This window comes from Mirounga angustirostris, unplaced genomic scaffold, assembly GCF_029215605.1.
Source record: "Mirounga angustirostris isolate CCGP_5_RB_7025 unplaced genomic scaffold, mMirAng1.0.hap1 SCAF_7, whole genome shotgun sequence".
In the NCBI taxonomy this organism is placed as follows: Eukaryota; Metazoa; Chordata; class Mammalia; order Carnivora; family Phocidae; genus Mirounga; species Mirounga angustirostris.
Window position 1 is genome coordinate 122,724,105 of NW_026991715.1, and position 20,690 is coordinate 122,744,794.

Here is a 20,690-nt window from a genome sequence, read left to right on the forward strand (position 1 = left end):
CACAGGAAATTGCTTAATTTCACAGCTGCCTGAGGCAGTGGATGACTGTTATGGAGACTGACCATAAAACCAAAAAGGAAAATGGGGGAATGATTTCCATAGGGACTTTGAAAAATGCTAATATATTTTTGGGAGTCTGTGAGGCCATGAACATGCATAGGCATATGAGCATGCTCAAAAAAAAAACCAAGAAGGCTCTAAGTTTTCACCTGGTTGTTGTTTTTTGAGGCTGGTTGTTTTTTGAGGCTCTGTGTAAGCAGGAAGTGAAAGCTAAGGCAGAGTCATCAAGTTTGGCTAAAAGTTAGAAAGTGTTACTGAAGTTCCATGAGAACTGGAGCTAAAAAGAAGGGATCACTCAGAGGGAGCTTTAGCCTCCCATTAGCCAAACCTAATATTGGTAAGGGAATCCAGGATTGGTTCAAATCTAAGACAAAAGAACCCAGGGAGGTAGGTTTAGGTCTTGCCTTTGGACATTTTTCAATTAAAAGGAAATGGTGGGAAAGCTTCTTTTGGAAGATTGTTAGGGCCCAGGGAAAATAATCAAAACCCACAAATAAACAAAATGAACAGTGGTTGTCAGAGAACTGGAGAGGGGGGAGGGCATTGCCTGCAAATGAGCACAAAGAACTTTTTGGGATAAGGAAAATATTTCATCCCTTGATTGTGGTGTTTGTTAAATAATTACATATTTGTAAAAACCCATTCAATTTTATGCTTAAAATGGGTGAATTTTTGGGTGAATTTTATTATATATAAATATACATTAATAACCCAAGCTTAAAAAACAAATGTTTCCTAAATAATAAAACAAAGATAAACAACCCAACTAAAAAGGAACAAAGAAAATAAAAAGGCAATTTATAGAAGAGATGGCTTTCATGTCCCTCTCTCACCCACCAAAAATAAGAAGATGCTCAAACTTTAGAATAATTAATAAAATGAAACTTTATACAACACTGAGCTAACATTTCACATCCTATTGACAAATATTTTAAATGTATATTGTGTGAAATGTTGGGAAATTAAAACCTCAGGGTAGGAATGTAATTTGGGAAAACCATGTAGAAAACAATGTAAGAGGATACTGAAAAATTATGTGTACATTCCATATGACCCAGCAGTTCCATTTTTAGCCATTTACTATGACATATTCTGCATCTTATTACAGTAGGAAGCCCAAATAAGGGGCTTATGCCAGCCTGGCAGTTTTTGCTCTGGCACTTTCCTGAATCTACAGAAGATCTTCATCAGGCTTGTTCTTCTTGTCATCAGTGTTAGTGCAAACATTGCTTCTACTGTGAGGCCTTCCCTAACTGTCCAGTCTAGATTAGCGCTTCTTCCCATCCACAGTTATTGTCACATCAGTGTTTCATTTTGCTCATAGCTATATCACTCTCTGAAATTATTTATTTGTAGCTATTTGTACTTTCCGTCTCTCCCAAATAGAATGTAAACAGCCAAAGAGCAAAACGTTGTCTACCTCCTTCTATAAATAGGCCCTTTAATAGGATCTGGCATATCAGACACTCAAATACTTACGGTCATGATGTTGCTTGTTAAAGCAAAATACTGGAAACAATCAAAATGTCTATCAGTAGTGGATATTATCGTATCAGATATAAAGATAACTAAATGCACTAGTAAAAAACATAGTGCTAAGTGAAAAAAAATCAACTCGTCAAAATGTATATTTAGTATTGAACTATTAATGTAAATTGAAAAACATCTTCTAGACACTGCTACTCAAAATGTGAAGATCAGTGTAGATTTGTGAACTGTTTGTTATGGTCTATTATTAGAAAGTGGGAATGTGTTTAGACATTTTTTTAAGGATAGATTTAATTAATTGATTGATTAATTTATTTATCTGAGAGCGTGAGAGAGAGCACAAGCAGGGGGTAGGGGCAGAGGGAGAGGGAGAATCTCAAGCAGACTGCCTGCTGAGTGCAGAGCCCAACAAGCTTGATCTCATAATCCTGGGATAACGACCTGAGCTGAAATCAAGAGCCAGACACTTAACCAACTGAGCCACCCAAGTGCCCCTGTGTTTAGAAATTTTATAGCAATTTGGTGGTGCCATGATATCTAAGTATGGAATCAGTGGATTTGTTTCAATAAACAATGACGTATAGACTAGTATACGTGTGACTGAATTCCCTAGTGAGTTGAATGTAGTTGTATGTATCAGACAAATATAATAGCGTGATATATGGTCTGCAACAGATTGTGGAAAACACAAAATTAAAAACTAAAACACCTTGCCCTTCACTGTATATAAAGTGAGAAACAGCTTCAGATAATATTTCATATTATTAAAGCTTACATAAATGTATGAGAAGTATGAACATTGATTGGAAAAATACAAAAAAACTAAATTCATGGCAGCAATTCTGGGTGTGTGTGCAATAGGTAGAAGAATGGGATGGGGGATTGGAAATGAATGACATGTTTATCCAGTATGCTTTAATCTATTTATTGAAAGAAAATAAGGCATGTGACAAACAGTTATTAATTCTGGGTGTAGGCGATATGGGTTTTTTATATTGTTATTTATACTTCTATGCATTTTTCTTAAAATAAAACCTAATAAAAAAAAGAAAGGGATTCTTCCAAATTAGAACAGGAAGTCAGATGGCTCCAAGAAGAATGTCTTCAACAAGAGGAGTGGAATGGATCCTAGCAACAGAAAAATCAACTAAAAAGCTGGAAGGCATTAATGACATGGTGAAATAGGATCTGCTGCTTATCTCAGAAAGGGGAGAAAAAGCCAGTTAGTTTTGGGAGAAGGGGGGATGCTCCATGAGAAATACATGGTTCAGAATTAAATAAAATGGTGATATGATTTCAAAGATCTAGTGCAATGTAAAGAAAGAGTGCTGGTTTTACCAGTATGTTAGGAACATTTGTACATGGGACAAAGATTGTGATGTTTTACACAATGAGAAGAAAAGGTTATCCAAGTATGTTTCTGGTTTATGATAATAGAAATACCACTTATTGGTTTTTAATATTTAGAGTCACCTATAAAACAAATATGGAATATTTAAATATGGTGACAAAATAGAATATGAATGTTATTAACCTAGGCAATATAAGAGTAGAGGTATAACTCGTCCTTTTTATAATTCAGTGTTACAAATGGATAATGTGATAATTCTATGAAAGATTTGGAGAATTAAATTCGATGTCATTTGAATATCTATAAAAATTGTAGTCCTGCTGCATAGAAATATTTTGAAAATAATTCAGCATAAAATTAGACAAAAGTAGATTAGTTAAATCCATTGAGTGATAAAGCAACTTGACAGGAGGGTTAGAGACTAAAATAAGACCTAAATTAATTAAACTGTAAATTGAATCCATGGTAAACGGGCTCTAAGATCACCCCAACTGGAGGCCATGGTCTAAGATCCCCACTGACATAGGGGCTCTACAGCTATACAGTAAGGCTTGGTTGTTCATTATTGTGAGAAACATCAACCTGTGTATCTGAGTTCTGTATCTAATGTCCTGTTAAAAACTCTTTTTGATGAACAACTTGTAGCCAAGTAAGACCACCTTTCCCCATTCATGTGGGAAGACAAAGCCAAATTGCTCAAGACCATGTTTTATTTAAGTGGCTAGTAAATTTAACCCTGGGAAGATTTAACATTAAGAATGGGGATAATAAACCATTTTATTATTTTGGTGCAGATTTGAAAATATTCTATTGATTAGTTATTTCAATTTCTATTTATATTCTAAGAGAATTAAGAACTTGGGAAGGTGTTTGATGACTCCTCATTGATAGTCCTTAAAAAATAAAATTGAATATAGTAAACTGATTTAAAATTGTTTAGGGGAATTTAGTTAGCTGACTGGCAGTAGCCTTCTTCAAAAAATTGTTAAAATTTCTAGATTTATAAATGTAATAATGGAACCCTTATATTGGGTTTAAAAATCAAGGTAATATATTGAAGCATTAAAAATATTGTATAAAAACTTTGGAGACAAATACTACATAAAGGGGAGAGAATTAGAAATAAACATTAAAGTATATTATGAAAGGCAAAAGGATAACAAATATTTCTGATTCTGGTAATGGCAGACTAGGTAATTTGGAACAACCTTCCCACTGAGGATAATGGGAAAATCTGGTCAAAACACATTTATTTATTTATTATTTATTTATTTGGTCAAAACACATTTAAAAGTCTAGAAGTAACTTAAATGCTAAAAAGATAGGAGAATTACAAGTCCCGTAATTGGGGGAGTTTAGAGGACATGCATGTGGGGATATTTTTCTCCTAAGTGATGGTTGCTGATTTTGTGGTGGGCAAAAGTGAGACTCAGCAACACTTTGGACAGTGAGGTTAATAAGGGACACATTGAAGTTCAGGTTTGCGAAGGGGGAGTGAATCCTGATGAGTTCGCTTACACTGGATTGAGATCCCAAATATTGCTTCATCAAAGGAAAAAGGGGAACCCAGACAGTCTTGCAAAGATAGACAAACAGACATTGGAATAGAATAGAGAGCTCAGAAACAGACCAGTGTATATAAGGAAATTTGACTTATGGCAAAAGCACAAACGATCAGTCTTCTTAACAAGTGTTACTTGGGAAAATTGGATATTCATATGGAAAATAAAAAACAACCCAACAGATCAGTCTGATCCTTACTCACACCATACAGAAAAATAAATTCCAGATGGATTTTAAATCTAAACATGAAAGGAACACCAATAAAATTCTAGAATATAATGTAAGGCATTATTTTCATGCACTTGTGCTAGGAAAATACTAAGTAAAAAGCACTATCCTTAGTGGACAAGATTGATAAATTTATCCCCCTAAAAAATCAGAACTTCCGTCAAGCAAGATGTCAGTGAGTGAAAAATCAAGATACAGAATTGGAGATGATATTTGTAACACATATAACTGACAAAGCATCATATTCAATATATATATATGTTTTTTTTAGTTTGGTTTACTCTGAAGTGGGCCCTGAGAAAAGGATTTAAATATAAATAGTTTGTGTCCTAAGAAGCACTTGTAAGGGTCTGAAGAAATGAGACAGGGAAGGGAAGAAAGGCAATACAGGGCACACTGATAAGCAGATTATTATAGTTTTGCTCTATTACCATCCCCATCCTTCCATTTGAGCCTTTAGAGCTTACAAAATAGGAAGACTGAGTGCAGTTACAAGGTCAGCAAGTCTTCTATTTTAGAATTCTGACAGTCCACCTATATATGAAGGAAGCACAACAAAATATATGAGTTAAAGATGAAGGAAGAAAGGGGAAAAGAGGAAAAAAATATTTCAGTTTTTTTTTTAAGATTTTATTTTATTTATTTGACAGAGAGAGAGAGCAGAAGCAGGGGGAGCAGCAGGCAGAGGGAGAGGGAGAGGGAGAAGCAGGCTCCCCGCTGAGCAAGGAACCCGATGCAACCCGATGCAACCCGATGCAACCTGATGCAACCTGATGCAACCCGATGCGGGGCTCGATCCCAGGACCCTGAGATCATGACCTGAGCTGAAGGCAGACACTTAACCAACTGAGCCACCCAGGCGCCCCCAAAATATTTCAGTTTTGAAAATCAGTAGTAGTGGGTGAAAATATCTCTGTAGCTTGGTAGAGGCAAGAGCTCTGAAAGGTGATGTATAATCCATTCCCTTAAATTTACTTTTAATTATTACCCACAAACATACCTTACAATTACTAGGAATAAATTACTGTTGGGCATCGAACAATTTTAATGTTTGTCTCCAGATTTGGGGAAAAAATTTTCCTAGATAATACCATTATCATGAAATATTTTGCTGTGACTGTTACAGCTCGCTCTAACATTGAGTAGATGTATGCATAAATCCAAGGCCTTCAATTGGGAATGCATGTTTATTGCCACCCCAGATTCATATTTTCTGCCACCTCAGAAGTTCCTAACAAGGGTTTTCATTACAAGAAGCCAAATGTCATGAAAAATAGTAGGTATTAAATATTAGGTAGTTAAAATATGGTGCATTGGAGAGCCATAAACCAGCAGGTAAGAACAAACAGTAGACCTACATAGGGAGGTTTTCTTTCTAATGTACTGTTATAAACATGCAGTCACATAGCATGAGTGGCTACTGAGTGTATTCATTCCCATTTGTAGCGATGACAATCTTCCTTCCTTGTATGAAGCCACTGGGGCACAGGGCTGATGCCGAGAACGGTGTTGTGGGTGTCTCTGCCCTATGACTCAAGCCCAGAGTCGCATGTAAATTTAGCTAAAAGGTACAACCTGACTCTCATTAACATTTGCAAAAGGGATTATCTCCTGAATTATGCAGTGATTTCCAACCTGTTGAAAGAACTTTGTAAAAGAAATTCTTGGGGAAGTATCATTTTGACCTGCCATTGTTTAAATGCCCGAAGGAACGAAAGGTTCTAAGGACATCAGTGCTGAAATAAGTGTTGTGAATGACTTTTAAGTGAGTCTTATGTGTGTATCATTAGTCAATTAACAGAAACTACTTCTTATGTGCCTGGGCACAGTGAATTTTAGTTAAAGGACAATGAGTCTACTGCAAAGATTAGCTGTTCCAAAATAAATTTCCCAAGGGGCCTGTGAGCCCCAGCTGGAGCAGCATGGCAGTCTCACTTGATTGTGAAATAATACCCTATTAATTAGAACTGAAGCAGAAATCAGTGTGCTATCATCCAACCATCTCCAAGCTAAACATGTTGAATAAATCAGTAGCCTAGCTTTTCCAAAATGCAATACTTGTTTTTAAAATATTTTACTTTTAAAAAATTTGTCAGGAAGTCCAGGCACGATTTGTGAGTAAATGCAGTGTGGGACAAACGTCAGAAGGTCTGATTCTCAGAGCTAAGTCTGGCCACAAGCGAACTGGATAGCTAGCCAGCTGTTTATCCCAGATAAGCTTTAGCTTCCAATAGTTTGGTTACACTAGATAATTTTTTTTCTAATATTTATTTTTGCCACCTGCAAACTGTAGCAAAATGTGATCAGCTTTATTATGCAGACAGGTATCCCTCTACATTTTTAAGGAATTTAGGTATGTATAAATAGAAGATCTCTTTGGAAAAGAAAAATTCAAGATTGAATAAAACCTTCCAATTTTGGCTTTGTAACTTTCCAGTTGCAAGGGTTAATATTATTTTAGGTCATTCATTCCAAGATGTATGACAGCACCTTAAAAGTGGCTGATCTATTTCCCCAGTGACACTTCTTATATAACCATGTGTTAAAGTTACAAATCCTGATATGCACAAATAGCTAATTTCTAAGAAAAATATGTACAGTACTGCAGCAAAACAGAGGGCTCCAGTAACAACTTTTAACCTGTGAATTGGCAGAAAAAGACAGTGTATCATGTATATTAAAAATTGGCTAATATTAAGTTATTGCACCATATAATTTTTAAGATTCCACCGAACTCTCAAGTTCTATTAAAGTGCATGGTATGAAATTGCAATATTTGACTGATTTTGCCTTCAGAAATGGCTACATCATATGGTTTGCCTAAATTATTCTAATCTTGAGAGGATTTATGGGTGCCTGTAAAAATGTTTAGTGAGATTTTTTGACATGGAAGGTTGAATATCTTAATTTATGACTACAAGTAACTTCAAAATATGTGATTGAGGTTTTGGTATATTTGCTCCATAATGTGATTTTTAAGGGGAGAAAAGCAGTTAAAATTGCATATTATTTGGTTGCCTTCACTAAGCTATTGGATCAAAAGTCGCTCCGTACTCATAGACTATGCAGTACAAAATATCTGACCCATATTAGGTACTAAAAGATACATGTAGACTAAGTCTCGTATTAAACAGATTATTTATCCATTTATTACATTGCTTCAGAAGTTTTGTGTTTTATCGTTATACTTAAAAATGCAAAGAAACATTTTAAAATTGCACATACTATTTTTTCTGACTGGACTAAAGATCAATATGTATAAATGGAATTCTTTTTACTAATTTATTGCAAGTGGCTATCCTCAGGGGTGCCTCAGAAGCCGCAGTGATTTGAATGGAGTCCATATTTCCTGCCCATTTAAAATCATCCTACCTCAGATTAAATATGCAAACTACTTCCTGGAATTTGTTTTAAAAATGTATATTTTTGAGGGTTGAGGAAAGGTAATCCATTCAGTTCCTAAACCTTTGGTTTGGTTTAGATGTGGGAAACTGGGATCCAAAGAGAATTACTATGAACCAAACTTCATTCACCCTGAGAATCAAAATCATCTACCCCCATACTGCTTGGACAGTGAGGACTGAAACTTAATCCCCCATTCTCCAAAAAAGACCCCTTAGTGTCCGCATTACTATACTTTGAATCCCTTGTTAAAATCCTCCTCTTGTGTTTCCATCAGTCCAGAAAATTTGTCTACTTCTCACCCAATCCTAATCAAGTTCTCTTCACCACTTCTCCATGGAAAGGCCCACCTTACACAAAATTTCCGGTTCTTAATAAATTCCAATCTTCCCTTATCCCCCAAGGCACCACCAAAACTCTGGAGACTTGATTATGAACAACAAACTCAACTTTGTCTTATCAACAGGTTGTATTGGCGGTCTTTGGAGAGCTGGCATTCAACAGCTTACTTCCTGTATTTACCAGCACAATTAGAATTATGTGCTGAACTTTCCTGACCTCAATCTGAAAAGCCATGAGTATCAACCACGGGTTGAAATTACAATTATAAACTATGATTTCACTCATTTATCTTTATTTCATAGGATAATTAAGAAAAATAAGTGACTTAGGAACACTTTATATTCATTTATTCAATAAATAGTGAATATCTGATTTGAGGCAAACACTTTTCCTGATTTGGGGGATTTAGTGGTGAAAGAAGAACTATGTTGCTAGTCTTCATGGTATTTACATGACAGGAGATGGAGCTAGATGATTGATCATGTGAAAATCTAAATAAGCAAGACCACTACAGCCTGTAGAAGTATAGGCAGGAAATGAAAAATCAGGACCTACCAAAGACCACTTAGGATCAGACAGATAAGACAAAAGAGGCCTAATTGAGGAGAAGACATTTAAGGTGGGTCCTGAGGAAGAGTGATCAGTCATCCATTGAGCAGCTAACGGGATGACCCAAGTAGAGAGAATTATGGGAAGAAGAGAGCTTGGATCATTCAAGGAAGAAAGGAATTCAGCATGACTGGAGTGTCAAGAGTAAGGAATAGAGAGAAATGTGCATTGGGATATGTTTTCGAGGCAAGACTGGTAGGACTAGGTGAGAGGGCGAGGGAATAATTGAGAGTCACTCCTGATGCCACCTGCCTATCACCAGGTAGAAGTCTGGAGGGAATGGACAGTCATTAGTACCCAAATCTAGTACTTTGCCACCAGATTCTCTTTCCACTCATCTCTTCCTGACTCACCCTCATTTTCTCCATGTTAGTTGCAATATTTTCTTCCTTGGGTCATGTAGAAAAAAATGACTTTATTTTTTTCTTCTATGGATGTTCTCTAAGAAAAAGGTTAACTTATGAAACTGGAGATGTGAGTGCCATTTTAAAACAAGCCTGTTTTCCTAAGTTACTGCCATAAAAATACTTGTCTATCTTATTCTAGTGAAAAATCTGGGCTATCGTAGCCAAGCAAGCACTTGGGTAACTTTATATTTACCCAATACTTAATTCTTCATTGCACTAGGGGCCTGGCTCCTTTGGCTTGATACTAGTAAACAGTCAAGTCACATAACTAGAATTCTCGAGTTCCAGCCTTCCCAAACTCACTTTCAGGGTATTATTTGGTCTCCCATGTGGAATAGCTCCTGAAAAAAGAATGTATTGGCTAGAGGACTATGGGTAGTTTTGTACATACAGAAATATACTGGCTTTTGTACATACAGAAATATACTGGCTAGTTTTGTACATACAGAAATATACTGGCTTTCTGAATTTAGTTGTCTGTCTTGAGCTGGTTAATGAGAGTCTGTCCTTGAGAGATGAACCTGTTTCCTGTGTGGGTACAAAACATTGCTGAGTCTACAAGGCTGATAGCAAAAATGACAATGTCCCAACAGTAATGAGAGTATTTAGAAAACAGCCAAATAACATCATCATTTACATGCATGAATTTTCCTATTTAGTAGTCCTGTTAAGAAGCAAGGAGGGTATATGTGTATACATAGACAGAGTTGACCTTCTTCACAGATTCCGTATGTGCAAATTAACCTATTCACTAAAATTTACTTACAATCCAAAATCAGATTTTGTGGCCCTTCTTCCGCCATTCACCGAAATGTGCAAAGTGGCAACAGATTTAAACGGCCTGATGCACGCATTGCTAGCTGTGGTTCAACAAGGTAATGCTCCACCTTCTTGTTTCCGCTCAAACTATGAGCAAGTATCCTTCCACAATCTATTTAGTGTCCTGGTTTTGCAGTTTTGTGCTTTTTGTTGGTGGTTGTGCTGTTTGAAACTGCCCCCAACTGAAGTGCTTCAGTGCTGCTCCGTGTCCCTAAGCAAAGAAGGGTGTGATGTGCCTTATGGAGAAAATATGTGTGTTAGATAAGTTTCATGCAGGCATGAATTATAATGCTGTTGGCCCTGAGCTCAATGTTAATGAGTCAACAGTGCACATTTCAAAAGGCGTCTTTAAACAGAAAGGTACAAAAAACAAGATTGGCTGAGGAAATGTGATCAGAGGCTTGCTGGAACCTAACCCTGTATTTGCCTTGGGAGCAATGGTTCACTATTTTCTCATTCAGTGTTTGCAGCCGCTTTATAGAACATAGTTACTGTGAATAATGAGAATCAACTGTAGATATAAATGAACACAACAACGTAGTTTACATCCATAGGTACATAGTCATTCTGTAAGTGGAAAAGAAGGCACATATCGAATATCAGGAGTAAGATGTTCCCCATTCGTGGAAGCAAAGCACGTATTTCCACAAAATCAAAAGCCACTGACCGAGAGACACAACCACTGGGGTAGACCTCGCATAAGTCTTAGTCAGGACCCCATTTTCTTGTGCCTAGGTTATTTTTATTTTTTAGGTCCTTACGTTGTTTGGCTTCCTGCTTTATTCCTCTCATCCTTTTTTCCCCGCACCTGATCTCCTAACCAAATGTGTCCAACAGCTGCTGCCTCACAGGCCATAGGTTTTTTGGCATCTGTATTTGGATTATGATATTCCCTTTCCTTGAAATGCTTTGCTCCCTTAACATGCATGAATCTGAGCTATGTTTTCTGAAGTCTTCTCTAATTCCTACTTCCCCACCTCTAGGCAGCTATAATCTCTCATTTCTTTAAATACTTACTACAGTCTGTTCTCTTGTGGCATTAACATACCATACATTTGATTTTGATGATTCCAGGACTTGCCTCACTCATCTTATGTTTCCCATACTGCCTAGCATAATGCTTTGAACATGTTTAATATATGTTTATAGAATAAAAGTACTTAGCCCAGTGGTCTTCAACAATTTTAGATCACAACCCCTCTATAGAAATCCAGTGAAAGCTTCTTAGAAAAAACCCCCACAACTTAAAAGTTCTACAACATTTCCAGGTGTTTGCAGCTCTCTTCCCCTCACTACCACCTCAAGTCCATGGACTATTAGTTCAAAATGTCTGACTTACTCCAATTTCCTCAGAATTGCAATGAAAAGTTGAAACTCTTAGAGGTCAAGTCACTTGTCCCAGTCTAGTGGAAAAGCTAGGACTGGAGCTGAAGTTTCGTGATTTTTAGGCTAGAGGTCTTTCCATGAGGATGCCTTAATCTGGATTATAAGAATGTACTGTCTCCAAATGGGCAGACAGTTGCCTCAAGGAAACTTCATTCACTCTTAGCACAGACTAGTGTGCTGGTGGATATCACTGATGTCAGCTGGGTAGTAAGTACCTTGTAGTGTCAGAATAGAAAGCAGTGGACAGAGAAGAAAACTGGTTAGAACTCCAAACATACCAGTTCCCATTTCTGGGTCTCAGGCCCAGCCAAAAGTTCTGGGAGATCAGGAGGCTAATGGCCCTAGGAAACCTACATGTGTTCTTTAAAGGAGGCACAGGATCAAACACTAGTCCGACTGGTTTATTCTAGTGCAGGAGGTCAGGTATAGTCATGAGTCCTAGCATCTTGGGGTGCAGAGTCTTGAATGCTTTTTGTGTCTCAAGTGCTGACTCATTTTTATTTCCTTTGGAGGAAACTTAAACTCTGTACATCTGGTTTTTCTATAGCAAAATGATAGAGATCAGTTCACTGGAAAGAATCATATTTCAAGATGCCCTAAAACTTTCAGGTGAGCAAACCTTGTATAACTTAAAGATAAATGTTCCTAATCCTTGTCTTCATGGTTGTAGAAATCTGGACTGTGCTTTGTTATTGTTAAGTCAGTAGCAAAACTGTATTCATTTTTCTTTCTTAACCTAGCATATCAGCCGATCCTTGATTCTAGCCATCACCAATTCTTCCCAAGAGACAAATCACAAGTGCCTCCCTTTCTAGGCTTTGCTCTGAATGCCAGGCATCTTTCCTGTATACCCTCCAAATAGAATTCCAAAAAGATACCAATCTCAGACTTTATGGAAATAAGATGATTTTTGAAATAGCTTTTATCTTGGCTTTAATGGTATAATTTTTATTAAAATATTGACTTAAATTCACTTATTTATGTTAGTACTAGCTGAGGACTTTGATCAGATTAGGCAAGTTTTTTCTAATTAGTTGGGGACTGGAATTTCAGAAAGTCTTCAGCTTCTATATTCCCTTTTTTTTTGTTTTTAATTAGAAGAACTTTTTGGTCAAAATGTTTAGGTTCTCTAGTACTCTGTATTATAAAAATGAAAATATTTTGGTGATCTGGGTAACTCAACTTTAATTGTGATAAAATGAGCCTTGAGTATAGTTTATTGCTTTTCTTCTTATCCATTGACTTTTAACTTTTTCATACAAAACATATCCCCATCTGGCCCAGAATATGCAAAATTATAGTTCTTATTAGATTGAGGAAGAAATAGATTTATTTCTTATGCCCTTTAGATTTATCTATAGCTATAGATAAGAACTAGTTTCTCTTGTAAAATTATGCTAAAATTGGTCCATCTTAAGGGAAAGACTAAGATTTGATACTTAATAAAAAAATTGAAAAGTAATAGAAGTCACTTAATAGTGAAGGAAATCTGTAATAACAACATTTATATAGTCTGTAAGATTTGCCATACTGGATCTTACAAACTATTTCATCTTGGCAAAATAGGATGTTATTAAGAGGTCAACATTAAAACATTTGGAATTCATGTTTGTTTGTTTGCTAATATATTTATAGTTTCCAAAAGGAATCAGGGGGCTTAAAGAAATATGTTCTCCATAGAAGGATGACAAATAAAGATAGACACAGCGGGATGGAAGGAAAAGCATGGGATACTAAGATGAATCTAAGTGTAGCTTAAGCAGTGTTTAGAAATGCATACTCATCTCTATGTCATAGAAATAGGCTCTAAATTTGGACCTGAATTTGTCAGCTGCTAAAGTTAAGAGTCACCAAAGTCACCATAGAATATATCAGTTCCTCAGGAATGGTACTAAGGACTGAGACAGAACTTCTCCCCAAGTGTCCTCATGAAGAGGTCTTGGTGGCTGGCAGCGAATGATCTTCAGCTCTTTTTAGGTTTTGCTCTGAAGACATGGCATCTTTTCATCTCAATGGAAGAATGAAATCTTGCCGTTTGTGACAACATGAATGGACCTGGAGGGCACTATGCTGAGTGAAATAAGTCAGAGAAAGACAAATACTATATAATCTTATATGTGGCATCTAAAAAAAAAACCCCTAAAAAACCAAAACCAAGTTCATAGATACAGAGAACAGATTGGTAGTTACCAGAGGTGAGGGGTGTGTGGGGGGGGCAAAATGGGTGAAGGGAGTCAAAAGCTACAAACTTCCAGCTATAAAATAAATAAGTCATGGGAGTATAATGTATAGTATGGTAACTATAGTTAATAATACTGTACCTCATACTTGAAAGTTGCTAAGACAGTAGATCTTAAAAGTACTCATCACAAGAAAAAAATTCTGTAACTATTTATGGTGACATATATTAATTAGACTTATTGTGGTGATTGTTTTGCAATATATACAAATATCTGATCATTATTTTTTCTATTTAAAATATTTAAAAAAGTAAATTATGTAATTCTACTTAAAAATGTATATATCTTAGATGCTTCTCTATCAGCTTCAGAAAAAAAAGTAAATTCAAACTACTTGGCATAAGAGGACTTCTGTGATTTGTCCCTACTGTCTTCTTCAGCTTCTTCTATCTCCAACTTCTCTCCTTACCCTAATTCTACAGATACACTGAACTACTCGCTATTTTCCAGAACACTGTGCTCGCTCTGTCTTCATCTATGACCTCTATCCTTCTGTCTAACATCCTTTCAGTGTTTTAGGAGCCAGTTGGGATCTATCTCTGCCAGGAAGTTTCCCTTAACCTCACAGTCTTTCTATGGCACTCAGCATGCTGTAGTGGAGTTGTCTTCTTCCTTACCTCTTTGCCCTCCTAGACGGTGAGTTCTCGGAGGGTCTGAGCAAGACCCTTTGTATTTTAATCTAATCTCTGTATTTTGACATGCAGTTCAATGACTACTATCATGTTCAATAAATGTTCATTGAAAAAAGAGCTGCTGTTTTTTTTATAATCTGATCTTGGGGGTGACATATCATCACTTCTCTCAAGTGCTGTTGGTTACAGAGACTGGCCCTGGTACAGTGTAGGAAGAGATTAAACAAGGGTGCAAATAGCAGAAGGCAGGAATTCTTGGAGACATCTTGGAGGCTGACTACATAGGCATGTAGATCAGGATCCAGAGTAAGGGAAGATGTTTGCTTTTGCTCTTCTGTCACATCTAAAGGCCCATGCTCTCTGTAAGAAATAGACTTTACTAGTTTTATCTTAAATTAAAAAAGGCAACCCTTCTTGACAAGGTACACCAGCTCTTAAGACAGCTTGCCCGCTGGCTGCACAAGTCCTGTGTCACATACTGATTCGTAGCTGTAGGTTAACTGAAGTCTACGTGTGCCCAATGCGAACATTATCCCAAACAAACCGTAGACCTGCAAACGTACAGTGGCCTGCTCTTCAGGAAAAGAAAATATAATAAAACCTGTAACAGTATTCCAGAAGATATTTTATTGTGACCATGCAAAGAAAACAAAATAGGTTGAAATGACACTTTTTCACTCATGACAAATGTATCAGGTTACAAAAGATAGAGAAGTTGAAGAAAATGTATGTCATTAATATTTAGGTGTGGAATAGACATTAAAGTTCATTTAGCCTAATACTACTTTAAAAATTCATTTAACTTTTTAATTATCTTTTAATTATTGATTTATATACAATAAAATTCTCTTCATGGTATATATTTCTGTGGATTTGACAATTACATAGAGTCATGTATCCACCATCATGAATGTGATACAGAACAATTCCATCACTCCCAAATTCCATCATGCTGCTTCTTTGAGGTTAAACCTCCCACCCTCTAACACCTGGCAACGATTTCTCTGTTCTCTGTTCTCTGTCCCTGTAGTTTTGCCTTTTTCAGAACATCTCATAAATGAAATAACAGAATATGCAGTATACTGTGACTGGTTTCTTCTGCTTTGCAAGACATATTTGGAATTCTTCCATTTGTTGATAAATCAATAGTTTGTTCCTTTTGTTACTGAATAGTGTTTCATTTTATAAATGTACCATGAAGGACATCTGGTTGAGTAACATCTAGGGTGTTTATAGTTTTGATGATTTAATAAAATAGCTATAAATATTTGTGTATAGATTTTTGTGTGAACATAAGTTTTTATGGAATAGGTTGGCTGAGTCACATGCTAAGTCTGTGTTTAACTTTATAACCAGCTGCCAAACCGCTTTCCCAGGTGGTGAATCATTTTTTCATTCCTAACAATAATGTGTAAGTTCCAGTTACTCCTTATCCCCATCAGTATTTGTTATCAAGGTTTTTTTTTTTTTTTTTTTTTAATTTTAGCCATTCTAATAGTTATGGTACCCTATTGTGGTTTTAACTTGTATTTTTCTAGTGACTAATGATGCTGAGCAATTTTCATGTGCTTATTGGCCATCTCTATATATGTTTATATCTTTTACCTACTTTTTTAAGATTTATTTATTTATTTGAGAGAGAGAGAGAGGAGGGGCAGAGGGAAATAATCTTCAAGCAGACTCCCCACTGAGCGTGGAGCCTGACTCAGGTTCAGTCTCAGGACCCATGAGATCATGACTTGAGTTAAAACCAAGAGTTGGACGCTTAACATACTGAGCCACCCAAACACCCCTCTTTGGCCTACTTTTTTTTTTTTTTTTTTTAAAGATTTTATTTATTTGCGAGAGAGAGAATGAGAGACAGAGAGCATGAGAGGGAGGAGGGTCAGAGGGAGAAGCAGACTCCCTGCCGAGCAGGGAGCCCGATGTGGGACTCGATCCCGGTACTCCAGGATCATGACCTGAGCCGAAGGCAGTCGCTTAACCGACTGAGCCACCCAGGCGCCCCTCTTTGGCCTACTTTTATATCAGGTTGTCTGTTTTCTTATCAGTGAGTTTGAGAATTCTTTATGTATTCTGTATTTAAGAACTTTGTCAGAAATGTGATTTGCAAATACTTTCTCCTAGTGTGTGTTTTTTTTTTCATTCCCTTAACATTATCTTTTGTAGAGCAAAAGTTTTAATTTGTTATTTTTAATAGATTTTATCATTTAAAAAAATACTTGCCTAAACCAAGTTATAAAGATTTCCTCATATGTTTCCTTCTAGAAGTTAAATGATTTTAGATTTACACCTGTGGTATGTTTATTTTTGTAAAAGTTGTGAGGTAGGTGGCAAAGTCTAACCTCGCTTTATACATGAAAAAAACTAAGGAATGAGCTTCTGAAAATGTATTGATTTGCTGAGATTATAAGGTTAATGGTGGTAATACTGGGCTGGGACCCCTGTCTGGTCTTTGGACTGCCACTGTATCTCACTATCACTTGAGTAGTTTTCAGTTTGACTTTTCCCCCTCATTTTGTTCCTGGTCTCTGTCTGGGTTACAACATACTGGCTTTGGGAAACCTATGTTCTAAGTAGCTGTAATAAAGGCCAAGGTGGATAATTCCTGCCCTGAAAATTAGAGGCATATCCTTTGCTTCAAAGCCACATTGCTGATCAGGTATTGCCACAATTATGTTTCAGAACAGACCAATTAAAAAAAAAGTGGCTGTTTTAATGTTGAGTATTGCAGTTGCTGCTTTCTACAGAGGTTACTGCAATAAAGGAAGTGGGTTCATTAAAACTAAAACAACAACAACAACAAAATAAAACAGTGGCTTACAGCAATAGTGTTTTGTTTGGTTTTGTTTTGTTTGACTTTATTCAGTGAGGTGACACTGCTGAAGGATGCAGATTGGATGGGTTTATGCCAGACTGTGGCTTAGGTTCAGTTCTGTTCCTCGTATGTTTTCTTCTGGAGCCCAGGCTTCAAGCAATGGCTGTCTAGGACATTCACTCCCCATTGCTGGTTCCTGGGGTTCAGAAGTAAAGTCAAGTCATGCGAATATATGTGAGGGCTCTGCTTCTGTCATGCCTCCTAACATTCCATTGGCCAAAGCAGGTCTTATAGCCAAGCCTGACATCACCAGGTCAAAGAAGTATACTCTAACCACTGTGAAAAGAAGAGGTAGAATGAATTAAAAAAAAAAAGTAGTCCAAACTACTCTATATGTTCAGCAGTTTACCCAACTGAATTGATACAAGACCAAAATTAAAATTCTGAATCACTCCATGGGAAAACTGGTCTGTTTCCAGATGTAACATTGATTTGATGGGTCATAAGGCAACTTCCTGACTGAAACATCACTCAGTTGTTCCAACATTTTTTTCTAAAGAGTTTATTTATTTATTTATTTTTATTTATTTGAGAGAGAGAGAGCACGAGCAGGGGAGGAGGGGCAGAGGAAGAGGGAGAAGCAGACTCCCCGCTGAACAGGGAGCCTGATGCTCCATCCCAGGACCCTGGGATCATGACCTGAGCTGAAGGCAGATGCTTAACCGACTGAGCCACCCAGGCGTCCTTATTCCAACAGTTTTTATTTGACCCACTGGCTACCACCTTACATGAAACACAGTGAGTCTAAGCAGATAATGGTGAGTCAGTAAAATAAGAGCTCAGTCCTGAAACCAGTAGTGTCTAAGTGCCATCATTACCCTTATACTGGACTTCCATAGGCTGCCAGATGCCAGTGTTGCAATGTTTATATAACTTAGGTTGGGAGTCGTTACTGCAGAGCAGATGAAGATGCTGTTTAACTACACAGATTAAATATAAGTAGAAAATAATGCAATGTAGAGCTGGAAGGAATTTAAACCATTACCCTCACTTCAAAGATCAGAAAGCTGGGCCCAGAAGTATTAAGTAATCTCCTGTAGGACAGAAAAAGTTGGTGAGAGATTTAAGTTTAGGATCTAGAATTTTTCATACTCGCAGTCAAAAGCTGAAAAGAGCACTCACCGTTATCAAAACTTATTGGAAGGAAAGGAGTTCCACAGTTTTATTTTTCCTGGTAGAAAAAAACTTTACAGCAGTTAAAGCAGAAGATTTCAGGTAGCGTGAAGGTGAAAAGAATATATTTGAAAATTGAGACACATTAGAACAACTCATAGGGCCATTCACTGAATGGGGATATCATTAGTCTGTAGCCATCACTGATCTGAATGCTAAACTTGGTCCCTAGGATAGAGCTTGAAAAGAGATCACCTTTTATCACAACAGTGACAGAGAGAAATTGAGATTTACAGTATTTCATTACAGGAATCTGACATATCCTCTGGTCATGAGGCATTACAGGTATCATGGTGCCCCATACATATGACCTTTTAAATATTATATGATCATTATCTGATTATGCCCTGATAAGTTTTGTGGTAGATATATTTGTATGGAATACAGAAACAGATGCATGTACCAAACTCAATGAGTGGTCTCTTGTTCACAGAAATTGCTTCAGCAAAGGGAATTAAGGATTTGATCAAAGTTCAACTTGGTAAATCAAAAGAAATGTCCAAAAGGATGTGAATTTTAAATGATGTCCCAGAGGGGAAGACCAGAGGGGAAGAGAATTGGAGGAATGAAAAGAAACAATATGATAGCCCTAAATAAAGAGCACACACACCCACACACACACACACACTCCTTCACTCACTCACACCAGAAATGAAACAAAACAAAACAAAATGCAAGGAAATAGAGTGTTTATAACTTCCAACAAAAGAATTATTCAACTTCATAAAATTCCCATTCTCAAATTAAATGTTGCCTTTATCTTGATAATAGCATCTAAATGTTGGTTAAAGTGAAATAAACACAAGTTGTTTGGGAACACGTGAGGACAAACCACAGGATGATTCATTTATATTTACATACAGGGCTTCACTCACCACAGCATGGCTCTAGGATTTACCAGAAATGTTCTGGATTTTTTGGGGCGGGGGGTGCAGAGGGAGAGGGAGAGAGAATCTTAAGCAGGCTCCACACCCAGGGCAGAGCCCGACACGGCACTGATGTCACAGCCCTGAAATCATGACCTGAGCCAAAATCAAGAGTTGGACACTTAACCGGCTAAGCCACACAGGCGCCCAGTGTTCTGGATATTTTATAGTTTTTGGCTATTCTACCTAAAAAAAAAAAAAAAGAAAAAAGTTTTGTCTTCAGCAAGGGATAAGCACTGTCTTCATGCCACTTTGAAATAATACTGACTTGATCATCATTGCCACTTTACTGAAGGAAACATGTCTTGGCCCCTAGTATTAACACCATGTGGTTTTGCAGAATTTGAACACCGGGAGGAAAATGTGTACTGGGCCTGGCATTTCCTGTCTTGAAACAGTTGATTTAGGACTCTGAAGGTTAAGTTAGAGGTCACTTGAGTTTAAATATCTTAACACAAAGCTCAACCTAAACATAATATGTACTCAAAGAAATCTAGGAACATTGTTAAACTGTTGTTTTTAAAAATGTAAGATTGGTACATGAAATTCCAAAGTTCACACAGTTTCGCATGCCATTTACTGCTGGAATGTACACCGCTAGAAAACCTCAGAATCACAGAGAAAAATTTATCAAAGAGTCTGTTCAGAGTTAATAACATTACTTAGTAAGTTCTTTACGGCTAATATCTATTGATGAGCTTCCCTTTATCTGTCTGAATATAAATAGGGAGGATTGTCCTAGGGATTTAGCTCTCAGTTTTCTGAAAGCACTAAAGGGAATTTACCAGAGATGATAACTATTCTTCAGACAGGGGTGAAGAGGAGAAATTACGTTTTGTGAACATCCAGGGCTGCACACCTCACCTTCGCTCCATTCTCTGCTTTCTGAGTCAGATCCTCAGGGAGGCTGACAAGCAGAGCTGGGCTGTTCAGGCTCACTGGCCAACATGTGGACAAAAGAGGTTTGTTTGGGGTGTGTAGGGGACCAATACCCAGATCTACCTCAGAATTACACGGTCCACCCTGTAGAAGCTCAATTTGTGAGTGTGTGTGTGTGTGTGCGCGCGTGCCAGATTTTAGGATAGTACTTTCCAGTACAAGTTTTTGCCATGATAGAAGAGATGTTCCATAATCTGTGGTGTCTAGGAGGGTAGCCACTAGTCACATGTGGCTGTTGAACACTTGA